Consider the following 13,115-nt stretch of genomic DNA (forward strand, 5'->3'; position numbering starts at 1 on the left):
AGGAAAAAAGCCCTCATGGAGATGGATGAATGTAATGGCTTCAAGACCATGGAGATGCCATAGGATTGGACATCTGTAAGGTCGCCATGAGTCAGAGATGGCTTGATAGTAACCAACAGTGATTAGCCAGATGGAGAGAAAGCCACCTTTTAAATAGATTAATACATAGTGTGATGTGGACTTAAGAAAGAACAGTATGGTGTGTTGAGGAAAACTAAGTCATTTTATGTGATGGAATGCAAAGTGTAATGGGAGTAAGTGGGATGAGGCTGCAAGGATCTTTCTAAGGGCATGTCTTGTAGGGGCAGGAGGTATCTTGATAGATTCTGGTATCTTGATAGATTCTGGTCTCTTTCCCATTCTTTTCCCTAATTCTCTTTGGGACCACCCCCAGCCTAGTTCCTCATTTTAGAGTCTCATTTTCTCCCTTTGATTGGCTGTTTGAGATGCCAGTGCCATGGACTGGGAAAGTACCTTTCCTTTTATCACGTGATTTGTGAGAGGGAGGGGAAGAAAAGAACCTTGAAACTTGTTGGGAAGTGTATCTGCCATTGGATCCCTGAATATTTTGATAGGCAGCGGTTTAGGTCTTTAAATAAATGAAAACCAGTGTCATGGCTTTAGTGGGGTTTTTTTATTCCATATTTATGAATGAACTTAAACTTACCTGATGGTCAGTGTAAATTTTAAAAAAATGTTTGATTAGCTAAGATGAGTAATAGTTTTGAGGGCATGTGCCATTTATGTGAGTGTACTTCTGATACCTTTTTACTGCACACGATACATTAATTATCAGTCACTCTTACCCGATTTCAAAGCTGGACCTTAAGACTTTGCTAGTCTTGTGGATATAAAGGAAATCAGTTACTTGTATATCTAACAATTATATATTGAGAATCTACTACCTGGCCACATTACTGTGTTGAGATACAGAGAAACCTAAATGTGAAGTCATTGATAGTGTCCTTAATCTAGTAAGGAATAGTATGAGACAGATAACTGGAGCCCTGGTGACACAGTTGGTTACTATTTGGACTGCCAATTGCAAGGTCCACTTACTGTTTGAAGCCACCAGCCATTAAGCTGGGGGTGGGTGAGTGGGGCAGAGACAGTGCTTTGTACTCCCATTAAGAGTTAGTCTCAGAAACGCACAGTGGCAGTTCTTTACTGCCCTGCAGGGTTGAAATTGAGTCGGCATAGACCTGATGGCAGTGAGTGAGTAGTACCAGACAATATGACCTAAGTACGGGACAAATATCAGTGAAACACAGACTCCTTTTGACGAGTAGAAGAACTGGATCTGTAGAATCGAGAGTACTTGGCAGGAGCAATGGTCTAATTAGGGACTGTTGTGATGGGCAACAGAAGCCCTGGTAACTTACTGGGACTGCCAACCACAAAGGTCAGCAAGTTTGAAATCACCAGCCTGTCTGAGGGAGAAAGAGGATGCTTTCTGCTCCTGTAAAGGTTTACAGCCTTAAACACCCACAGAGGCAGTTCTGTTCTGTCCTCCAGGGTCACTATGAGAATCGACTCAGTGGCAATGAGTTTGGTGTATGTTTTGTGGTGGTCAGAAATGATAGTTTCTGGAGATACAGATAGATGAGCCTTCAATTTTTCCTTGTTCCTATCCTCTCCTTTTGCTCTTGGGCATTATTTCTTGGAGAATTCCTTAACCTGAATTATTTTTAAGTTTCAGGTAGAGAATAAAGTTTCTCTTCTACCCCTGTTACTAAGGAATGTTTTATCTTAATATTAGATTTGCCTTTTTGGGTCATGTAGGCTTAGATTGGAGCCATGGTGTGTAATCAAATTGCTCCCCAATCGCACTGTAGAGGTGTTTTATTTTACTGTGGTAGCATCTTGTCTTTGTTTCTCTCTCTTGAAAATTGGGACTCCATTTTGGTAGTTTTAGAATCCTTAATACCCATAATATAATCCCCTGTACTGAATATTTGATAATTCTTTGAGAAAGATAAGTGATTTAGTGTGCATAGACTGGTACGTTGATTTAGGCTTTTTTTTTTTAGGTTTTGTTTGGCCACTAAGTGATTTACTATGGGTAATTGGCTTGTATTTGTTGACTGTTAGTCATCAATGGGGATCAGTTGAGGATGTACAATGGGGCATCACTAATCTATCACCATATGCTCTACCACAGTAACACCATCATCTTAAAGTTGGTCAAGCAATGAATTTGTGGTTGATTGCATCAAACCTGGTTTAATCCTGTGTTTTAATTTCATAGAACTATGGAACTTAAGGAACCCTGGAACCCTGGTGGCACTTTTGTGTGTACGTTGGACTTCTAACACTAATCCAAGGGTGATGATTCAAAACAGCTAGAGTGATTGTGGAGGGTGTGGTTGGGGGATGCAAAAGCATGTACCTGCACTTGATTCTGAATTACGGGCTGTAGTACAGAATGTTTTTAATTTCCAAGGGGACACTGAATAATTTTTGTCTGGAAAGGGGGTGGTAGGCCAAATCACTTTGGGGACCTATGCTGTATTGGGTCACTGGGAGTTCAAATGGACTCTCATTTCTCCAATGGAGAAGCTGGTGGGTTTGTACCAACCACCAATCTTTCGGTAGCAGTGGGGTTTTGGTTTGGGGTTATGGAACTGCAAGCATTGTTAACTCAGTTTGCTTGCTGGAAGGACTGTGTTCCTTATATAATATAAGTATATTCTCTGTGTTATGTGTGTTTGCATGTATATATACAATTAAAAAATGATGGGTTCCCTCCCCATCCCATGAACTTCTTGAAACCCCTTTGTGCTGTTTAATCTATTTCTATTTTGTCTTTTTTTTTAAAGGCTTTTGTGACTTGAAATTAAATAAACTTAGCGGTCTAGTTTAGATCCTTTAATTATATTCAATATGTGCTTATATATAGAAAATTTGCTTTAATAGTTGAGTTGTTTATACACAGCCCCCTCCCTCCCCCCCCATTTTTTTTTTTTTTTACTCCTGAGTTTGTATGTCTTTACATTGCATCTTTGGAAAGCATTTAGCACAGAGAAGAAAGCTGCTTTCACTAATTATTGTTACTAGCTTTATTTCAGGTGACCTATTGTTAGGGATTTGATCTAGTTTTTATTTATAAAACCAATGTGAAGATGTGTTGGTAAGTACAAAATGGAGTGTGTTGACCTACAATGAATTTGTTTTTAGAAACAGCAGAACCAAGAGAAAGTTAAGTTATAGGATAGCTGCACTTTTTCTTTCACCAGGGGACTAGAGGAAAGATCTGGTTTGTTCTTTACATGACCACTTTGCCTTGTTTTTTGGAATTGGCTGATAAAACGGGATTGTATTTCCTTTTAGAAGCAAAGCCTATTGCTTAATGGCCAAGAAATTAAGATTCAGCAGGCAGTATTTCATTTGTCTTTCTTTTTTGAACATCAAGTTTTATTATGTTTGTTCACAGACATATAATTACTTATGAATTGCAACTTTCGAAAGTAATGTTAAATATTTATTTAATATTGGGTTTTGTAGAGTATAAGCTATTTATTTCTGCTTTTCATATTCTTGTAAAATAGAATTTTCATCCCCAAACACTTCATAGAGCTAAGTAGCAATAATATCAGTGTTCCCTACCCCCACTATCCCGTTGATTCTGACTCCCAGCAACATTATAGGGCAATAGAACTGCCGGGTCAAGGGTTTCAAAGGCTTTGTGGAAGCAGTTTGCCTTGTCTTTCTATTCTGGAGAAGCTGGTGGGTTTGAACCAACCACCAATCATTCATTAGCAGCTGAGAGCTTAAACATTGTGCCAACAGTGTTCCTTTTCTTAATGCTAGAACTTTTATAACACTAACATTAATAAAGTGACACACAACTGAGTGTCGGTAAAGCACAACCATAGGTACTGGCTTAAAAATTGGTTATTTGGTTCCCATTCACTGCCATCAAGTCAATGCTGACTGATAGTGACCTCCTGTGGGTTTCTGACACTGTTTACCGGAGTAGAAAGCCCATTCTTTCTGGAGCTGTCTGTTTCTTGTTAACTTGGGTTGGATAGTATGATGTCTTCCTTATATCCTGTTATCTTTTAGTTCATTGTAGCTGGGATGATGATGCCAATGTGCAGGGCATTGTATTATCAGATAAGAGGTGCTAATGGAATATACTAAAATTACATTTGTGAGGACTAAGAGGAGAGAATGTGTATAATTTAGAATAATTAGAAATCACGTGCTATGGAGAAAGGAATCCTGGTGTCCTGGTGGGTTATGCATTTAGCTGCTAACTTCAAAGTCAGCAATTCAAACTCACCAGCTGCTCCATGAAGAAAGATAAGGCTGTCTACTCATGTAAGGATTTAGTCTTGCATTCCAGGCACTTCTACTCTTTACCTCCAGGGTTACGAGTCTGAATCAACTCAAAGGCAATGAGTTTGGTTTTGAGTTTGATATTGAGAGAACCAACCTTTCTTCCGTCCGTCCATCCATCCATCCATCCATCCATCCATCCATCCATCCATCCATCCATCCCCCTTAGCAGAAAGGAACACACACACTAGTTTGCGTAGTTAGACATGTATTTAAACCTGTGCAATGGTGCTAACATCATTGCTTGCCTGTTACAAGGATGGTTGTAATAATCAAAAGACAGGATATGAAATAATTTTGCAATGCTTAAAGACATCTGCACTTTAAAGATTTTGCCAGTCCTAGATGCAGTGCAATTAATTACAGCCACATTTCCCAGTTAGTGAAGGAATTTGGCATTAGAAAAGCTTTTTGAGAATTAATTGAGTTTAAGGTGGTTTCGTAATACTATAGTAGGAAAGTAATAGAGGAATCATCTACTAGCATGGAGGAAAATTTACAATAAAGCACGGTGCTAACTAAAAATGTCTTACATTTGTAAGGGTGCTTTGAAGCTTATAAAGTATCCTAAAATGAGTACATTGGGAATATTAAGCATTAATATTGCTATTTTCAAAATGTAGAAATCGATAGTGAGTGACTGCTTAAACTGTCCTAGGTTATATTGGTGAGTCGGGAACCTGTAATTTGATTCTGGATCCATTACACATTCAACTATCCCTCTCAATTCTGGTTAGAGTGCAGCCTTCGTGCGTGGAAATGGATAGGGCTATGCATGGAAGAGGAAAGCGAACCTAGAGCAGAATTTTAGTGGTGGAACAATGACCTCATTATTAGTTGAAGCTTGAGACTGGAAAGGACTAGCACTTAAGGCTATCAAATAGATGTGAGGCAGAGAAGAGCTGTAATATGGAAAAGTGAACATTAAAGAGATGTCATTTGTTTAAAAAAAGAAAGAAATGTCTTTTAGAAGGAGTTAAAAACAAATCCATTCCCTCACTTGCCAATCTTAGTCATTCTGGAGAGTATCCAGTATAGCAGTGAAATAGTAAATTAGTGGGCACCACTGTCCTTTAGGTCATATTCAAAATGATAGCATTTAGTTGGACAGAGGCTTAATTTGAGGAATCTTTATCTGCATAAGGAGCCCTGGTGGCCCTGGGTATTACTGGGCCTATGTGACTTAAGCCAGTGTTGTTTATGGGTCAAGTGTATGTACTTTCAGAAATATAAGGGACTCTTCAAAGATCTATTTATAGGAATTTTGAAAACATGAGAGGGCTTCAAATGTTCATGGAAAAGCAGGATGAAAAGACAGTGAAAACTTTATATGTCCCCTATATGTTATCTATCTATTTACACATAGATCATATCTATATTAAAAGGTGCTTGAAGGATTCAGCTATTTTAATTCTTAATTAAGGTCTTTTATTAGAAAAGCAACAGTTATTATTGTGGTTAGTTTATACAAACAGAAGAACTAGTCAAAACCAACTGCATTTGTACAATGAATGTTAAGTTTCAAGTTAATTCTTTTTAAATTCTCTAGCAGCAGAGTACACTTTACCAAAATAATATATAGTAAAATAAACTTAAAACCTGTAGTTGGACAAAATAGGTCTGTAACAGTGCAGTGTGATCATAACTAAATTTTAATAGAAGTAATCTCTTTTTTTTTTCTGGTGGCAAAGTTTTTATTACCAAACATCTCCATAAAAACATGTGTTAAAGAAGCATTGCAGAAAATATGTGCTATATAATTTCTTTTGAAATATTTTTCAGAGTATTAAGTCATGTTAAGATTATTGCTGTCATATATTTTAATGGCTTTTAAATTTAGAGTGACACAAATAACACTTTATTTTCACTTTAAAATTTAAATAAAACATTTTAAATGAACTATAAGCCAGTCCACAACAATTGAGTCAATTCTGACTCATATTGATCCTCTTATAGGATTTCTAAGACTATAAATCTTGTATGGGGGGAAGCAATCTTACCTTTCTTTTAAGAACTAGCTGGCAGGTTTGAACCACCACCCTTGTAGTTAGCAGCCCAACACTCTAACACTAACCCACAGTGTAATTCAGAAGGAAAAATATACCTTCCCCCCATCAATGAACAAATACATTTTAATTGGCTAAAGCTTGGAGTTTTAGATTAAATTGGTAGGGTTTTTTTTTGCTTAGATTTAACTTTATTAATTATGAAATATTTGAGGATGGAGATCTTTCATTGTTAAAATCTTCAAGTGTCCATTTTTTCTTGTAGACACTTAAAACTTATCAGGAAAAGACTTTAGCCTTCTTATGTGTTAAATTATTATTAATTTAATTTATCTTTTTCCACAATTTCCACTTAAAGAACTTATTTGAAATTTTAAAGTTGTGTGACTATACTATGTTATTACTAGCCACATCGATCATTACTGTTTCCAGCCATTTGACAAAAACACTTTCTAGAAATGACTTTCACTTTTTACTCAGTGGCTTAAATCTGGGTGTCCTAAAGTGGGTGATACCCCCACCACCACCCCCAGGCATTGGAGTAATCCAGGGGGATAGCAAAAACAGATACTTACACTTTATCCTGGATTATGGGCTGTAGTACAAACGTTTTCAATTGCCCGGAGTCATTGAGTAATTTTTTTTTTGGAAAGGAGGTGGTAGGCCAACGAAGTTGGGAACTTGACTTAAAGGTTTCTCTCTATTCCTACGTGGCATTGATGTGGCATTTAATGAAGTGTAGTAAATGGTTAATGTCATTTTCACCCACTAGTGACTAGAGAGTTATTATTATTGCTGTTAATAGGTGCCATTGAGTCTGTTCTGACTCCTAGCCACCCTGTGTGCAACAAAGAAAAACACTGCCATGTGCCCGGACCTATGCCATCCTCACGATTGTTATATTTGTGCCCAGTTACTACTGCTGTGTTGATCCATTTCATGGAGAGGCTTCCTCTTTGTTCTCCTTTACCCAGCATTGAAACCTGTATTTGGGAAAAATAGATTACTTGGACTTCATTGTTGAGAGCATGCATGAATAAATGGGTTTCCCACTATGTCTATTTACTATATAAAACTTGGGGCTTTGCAGAATCAGCAAGAGCAGATCTTGCTCAACATGACTTTCGTCTGTAATATGTACAATGAATGAGATGCCCCAGTACTTCCTCACTGTGGGAGGTGCTAGTTGATTGTGGTATTTCACTCCAAAGGTTCACTGGCCACTTGTGAGACACTTGTGTGGCATCATTTTCACAATTCCCAAGAGGGACCCTTCCCTGATCATCATGTAAATGGTAACCTGGTGAAGCACTCATACTCTTTTTTATTTTCTCCTTTGCATATATCACCATCTAATATATATTAGGATACTCCAAAAATTTTGTCAAAAATGGAATTAAAAGATACTGGGATTTTACATGACCCTGTTGAGGCTACCTCTTATTTGTTCATTGTCTCCCCACCCTACCCCCTTAGAATATAAGTTCCCTGGTAGCAGGAACTTTTGTTTTGTTTACTGTTATATATTACTAACTCCAAAGGCACTGTTTTATAGTATGTTGTGAATCTTTGTAGTGCACATGGGGCTCTCTAATTGTTTTTACTGAGGTTTGCAAAGCTGTGAGAAGATGGAAGACCATAAGGATTTTTGTTGTTCTAATTGTGCTTGTGCTCTATGGGTGAAGAAGGCTCTGGCAGAGAGGGTAATTGCAACCCTTATTCTCTCTGATGAGGCATAATTTGAATTGTTAAGGTGAGATAGGAAAATTCTTTTGTATTCTTATTTTATACACATAAGATTTTTGTCTGGTTCCTTTCTCTATCTGTTATGAGTTGAATTGTATTATGGCCTCCCCCTAATCACTGGTGGATTCAAACTTTGGACTTTTCTGTTAGCAGCCTAAAACATAACGTATTAGGCCACCCGGGCTCCTTTTTTTAAAATTTTTTTTGAGATATAAAAACGATTAAATAAGCCAGTAAGGCAGATATGGGGAAAGAGAGATACCAAGCCACATGCTGACAAGTCAGCTCTGATTTTTACTGCAACAGAGTGAGAAACACTGTCCTGTGCCATTCTCACAATTGTTATTATACTTGACAATGTTCTAAAAGACTTTCTTTAAGACTTTCACCATACTTGACAGTGTTGTTTGTGTTTATGAGGTTTTCAGTGGTTAGTTAATCTTTCCCAAGTAGACAGCCTATTTCTTCTTCATAGTCTGACCTGGGGTGACCCTGCTGGTATTTGAAATACCTTTGACATAGCTTACAGCAGTACAGCAACACACAAACCACTGCAACACCACCCTTTCCTTCCCCTTCTCCATGTTCATGAGCAGAAAAATGGGCTTTTGTTTAACCTGTAAATCATAAATATTTATACCATCATGTGAACATAGCTACAAGGCATTGTGTTATATACATTGTGGATGGTAGGCATAAGGAATCAAAATTCCTGAGTTTCTTTGAATAGAGTAAGTATGGTCTTGATTATTTAAAACAAAAAGGAAGGCGGGGGAACTATTACCAAGGACTCAATAGAAAGTAAATGTCTAGAAAAGAGTGAAGAGTGTACAAACATGCCTGATTCAATTGATGTATGGATTGTGATAAAGAGTTGTATGAGTCCCCAATAAAATGATTTAAAAAAGAAAAAGAAAACACTTATTAAACTCAAAAAAGGGACCACCTGTTGAGAGCATACTTTTGTTTTCAGATAAAAGGTAATTTTGGATATAGATATGCAAACATTTAATGTCACCAGCTCCTCAGAAGACTTTGGAATGATGTCCTGAAAAGTGATTTGGGAATGTTCTTTTGTAGACATTTTTATTCAAGTTAGGAGATTAGATGATTGTCCCAGGATGGGAAAAGTAGAATCAGAGATTAGTACTAAGAGGAGATGTTCAAGGATGGGAAATGAGTGCACAATGTAGCTAACCCATTGGAAGTACATGTTGTGTTATAGGAAGGAAAGGAATGACCAGAATATAGCACCTAAAGAAAAGATGGCAGTAGCCCATTCACTCTTTGTAGCTCTGTTATAGACTCTTATTAGTATTTCACTTACAACTAATGTGACACATACACTTTATTGTTCAATTTGGATAACCCTTGAGAGTGAAAGGGTGTTTTCTGAATGTGAGAATGAGACACAGGTGTAAATCAGGCCTGTTTGGCACTTGGGCAGGCACCTTTATTTATAATGCAGATTTAGTCCCATTTGTTTTGACTTCTCCAGATAAAAAGTTTGGTTTTTCAAACTTTGGCTTTTGACCCCCAATTCTTATTGGAATGAAAGGAGAATTTGTTCCAGTTTTTCCCTCCGGATTGTTCTGGTTTACAGTATTGGTGGAGGTAAGTTCTCATACTGTGTTGATCTTTTATTTAGCGTACAAGTAAGGTTTTCTGTGTTTCTGATTCAGTAATTGTTCTTGAGAATCATGATTATATCAATTGGGTAATGAGTTGATACTAAGTTTGTAGAATACAATTCAAAAAGGAATTTGTAAATTTGGCATTTTCTCTTAAATGGTTTAATATGTTTTCTTTCCTACAGGTAGTACTATAATTCAGAAATTTGAGATCTTCAAAGAAAAGAACATTACGTGCTTATTCCTTGGACATATGTTTTTGATGTTGGAGCTATTTAGTTTAAATAATTACTTGCTTTCATTTATTAGTGATGACTTTCCCCCCACCCCACCCCCAAGTAATTTAGTATAATCAGCTTTTGTTTACTGTCAGTTAAAGTTAACATAAAGATAATAGCTAGCTTTGGAGTTCATGCTTACAAAATTCATGGTTTCCTTGCCCTGAGAGCCTTATTTAGAATCTAAGATTTCAAATCCCAGGCATTAGGGTCTCTGTGTTTGGGAATCACTGCTTTAGAGTCCTAGAATGTAATCATAAGAGAGGGAAAATAAATAAATCCATTGCCATCGAGACTATTCTGACTCTAAGACTGTAAAACCGTAAAGGAACTGATACTCTCATCTCTAATGCAGCTGGTGGGTTTGAACTTTCAATCTTGGGGGTTAGCAGCCCAATACTTACACAAGTATCACCATAGGAAACACCTGAAAGTTAAAGTAGATTATTTTTAGGTGAGATTGAGCTGGTCTGACCTATCTCTGTTTTAAACACTGGACTGCTAACCTACCAGATGCTATGCGGTAAGAGTCAGAGTCTGTAAAGCCTTACAAACAGCCTGAAGCCATCTACTGGGTTTTATACTGGCAGTAAGACTCAGAATTACCTCCACAGCAGTGGGTTTTTTAATCTTTCTATGTATGGTCTAACTGCCACCCAGTGGTAGGAATTCAGAAAACACCAGAACACCAAGGAGAAACACTAGGTTTTTTAGAATACCTTGTATTTAGAGTTCTTACTGATTAGGCTAAATCATTTTGATAGAGGGAAACAAAATGATAGTTGTATAGATCAGAGGCAGTGAATTTTAAGAATATTCCAAGACTTTACCTTTTTGAGCACAGCATTTTCATGCTAACCTTTCTTACATAGTTTAACTGATTTGTGGGCAGTCATAATTGCAGAGATAAATCATTTCAAATGACTTGAAAATGATGTTTTGTGTATTGATTAGCATTTTAGGGCAGTTATATAATCATTTCATTAATTTATTATTTACTTTAAAAATTATAGGTCAAGTTTAGTAAACTTGATTCAGCTATGACTTAAAGAGCCCAAGTTTTAGCCAGATTATAAAATGGTTATGATGTAGATTATAAAATGATTATAAGATTATAATCTTATAATGTAGATTATAAGATGGTTAGTTTTGTTTACATATCTTCATCCGAATTCTCTTCTCCAGATGTTCTCTCTTTAGTTCCTATTCTAGCACACATTAAAAACACGTCAATCCCTTTCTATCAGGAAAATGTAGTTTTTCAAAACTCCTTTAAATTTGCCTCCTTTATCTAGAGACTTTAAGTCTGAGATACTTTATTTTCTCATGATAGTGCCCAAGGGAGGGAAGTGAAGTGTAAACTTGAATTAGCAGTTACATGACTTTCTAGGTTGCTAACAGATTGCTCTCAGATTATCACCACACCACAATTTAGACTAAATAAAACAGCAGTACTTTCTACAAACAATTTCTGAGTTACATTTCATTTGTCTAATTCAATAACTACTTAGAACTTACATGCTGGGGACACAAGCACGAAGAAGACACATGCTACTTCTCTTAGTTTCATCTTTTGGGAGAAATGGGCAATAAACTAGTAATTATAGTGAAACATGATGAAGTACTCTAATTCTTATGTGGAGAGCTAAGGGAATAGGAAGTTGGAGTCAGGGAACATTTTCTTTCTCCTAAAAAATAATCACACCCTTCTCTGCTATTTCTCAACCCTATGCATATCGGTTGCAGTCACCATAATGTATTGTGGGTTTTATCTTTATTTTTGAAAAGCTCAACCTAATGGATGAGAAATTCCTTGTCATCTCACATGTATATATCTAATTCACATGATTTGTAGGAAAATTCCATTATCTTTTAACTCCATTTTTCTCTGAATGTTTTGAAGCCCCTTCTTGTATCGTTTCAAGTTTGTGTATTTGGCATCAGTAGGTGAATCAAATGGTAGTTGATTCCTGTTGTGTGCAGTTCATTCCTAGCAAAAAGGAATAGCATAAGGACATAGAACTCTAAAAGTGTGTAGGACATAGAATGCTGGATGTATGTGGCACCACCCTTAGACTCAATGAAAGAATGTTGGAATATCTCTCATGGCCATTGAGTCGATGCAGCCCTATCAGACAGACTCTTCAAGATTGTATCTCTCTACGGGAGTCACTGGTGGTTTCGAACTGCTGACCTTGTAGTCAGCCACCAAACATGTAGTATATATACAATAACACGTAGATCCATACACTGTCTTACCTGAGGCAATCCCAACTATAGAGCAAGATCTCATTTTAAATGAGACAGTCCTTAAAGATTTGTTTACTTTGCCTATTGAAATATGTAGACCTTAAGGATATAGAACTCAAAGCCAAACCTGCCATGGAGTTGACCCTGACGAATTGCAGCCCTGTCTTGAGTTTCTGAGGCTATGAATCCTTAGAGGAGCAGAAAGCTTGATCTGTCTCCTACCGAGCAGCTGGGTGGGTTTGGTGAACCACCAACCTTGTGGCTAGCAGTCGAATGCTTAAATTGTTATAAAAATAACACAATTTTAGAATAGTACTTTTTCCATTTGTGCTTCACAAAAATATCTCATATTCAGCATTTGTGTGCACCTGGAATAATTTTTTTGTCCTCAACCACTTTCTGAATTATATAACATGATCACTGTAAACTTGTACAGTAGAAATTTTCTTCCATGTTATAAGCATTTCTGAAATACTAGGGTAGTTGTTCTTTAATATTATATGTGTGAGAAGGCTTCAGAAAGTTCGTGAAAAATTACATTTTCCCCAAACCTTTTGAAGTTCTTTTACATATCTTTGATAACTGCAGTGGAACTTTATATTTTGCTGTTCTCTGAAAGGGGTCTGAAGACACCTGGCTTTTGTCATGGTGACGTTATATTTGCAATAATGCAAGATAACAAAATAAGTTCAGTTTTAAAATTCTATTTGTAAGAATTCTTTGTGGGCTCTTACAACTCTTATCACAGTCCATATTACATCCATTGTGTCAAGCACATTTGTACATGTGTTGCCCTCATCATTCTCAAAACATTTGCTTTCTACTTGAGCCCTTCATATCAGCTCATTTCCCCCCCTCCCTCC

Source organism: Echinops telfairi, unplaced genomic scaffold, assembly GCF_000313985.2.
Source record: "Echinops telfairi isolate 266 unplaced genomic scaffold, ASM31398v2 ScPeMD7_1713;HRSCAF=2227, whole genome shotgun sequence".
Taxonomy (NCBI): domain Eukaryota; kingdom Metazoa; phylum Chordata; class Mammalia; order Afrosoricida; family Tenrecidae; genus Echinops; species Echinops telfairi.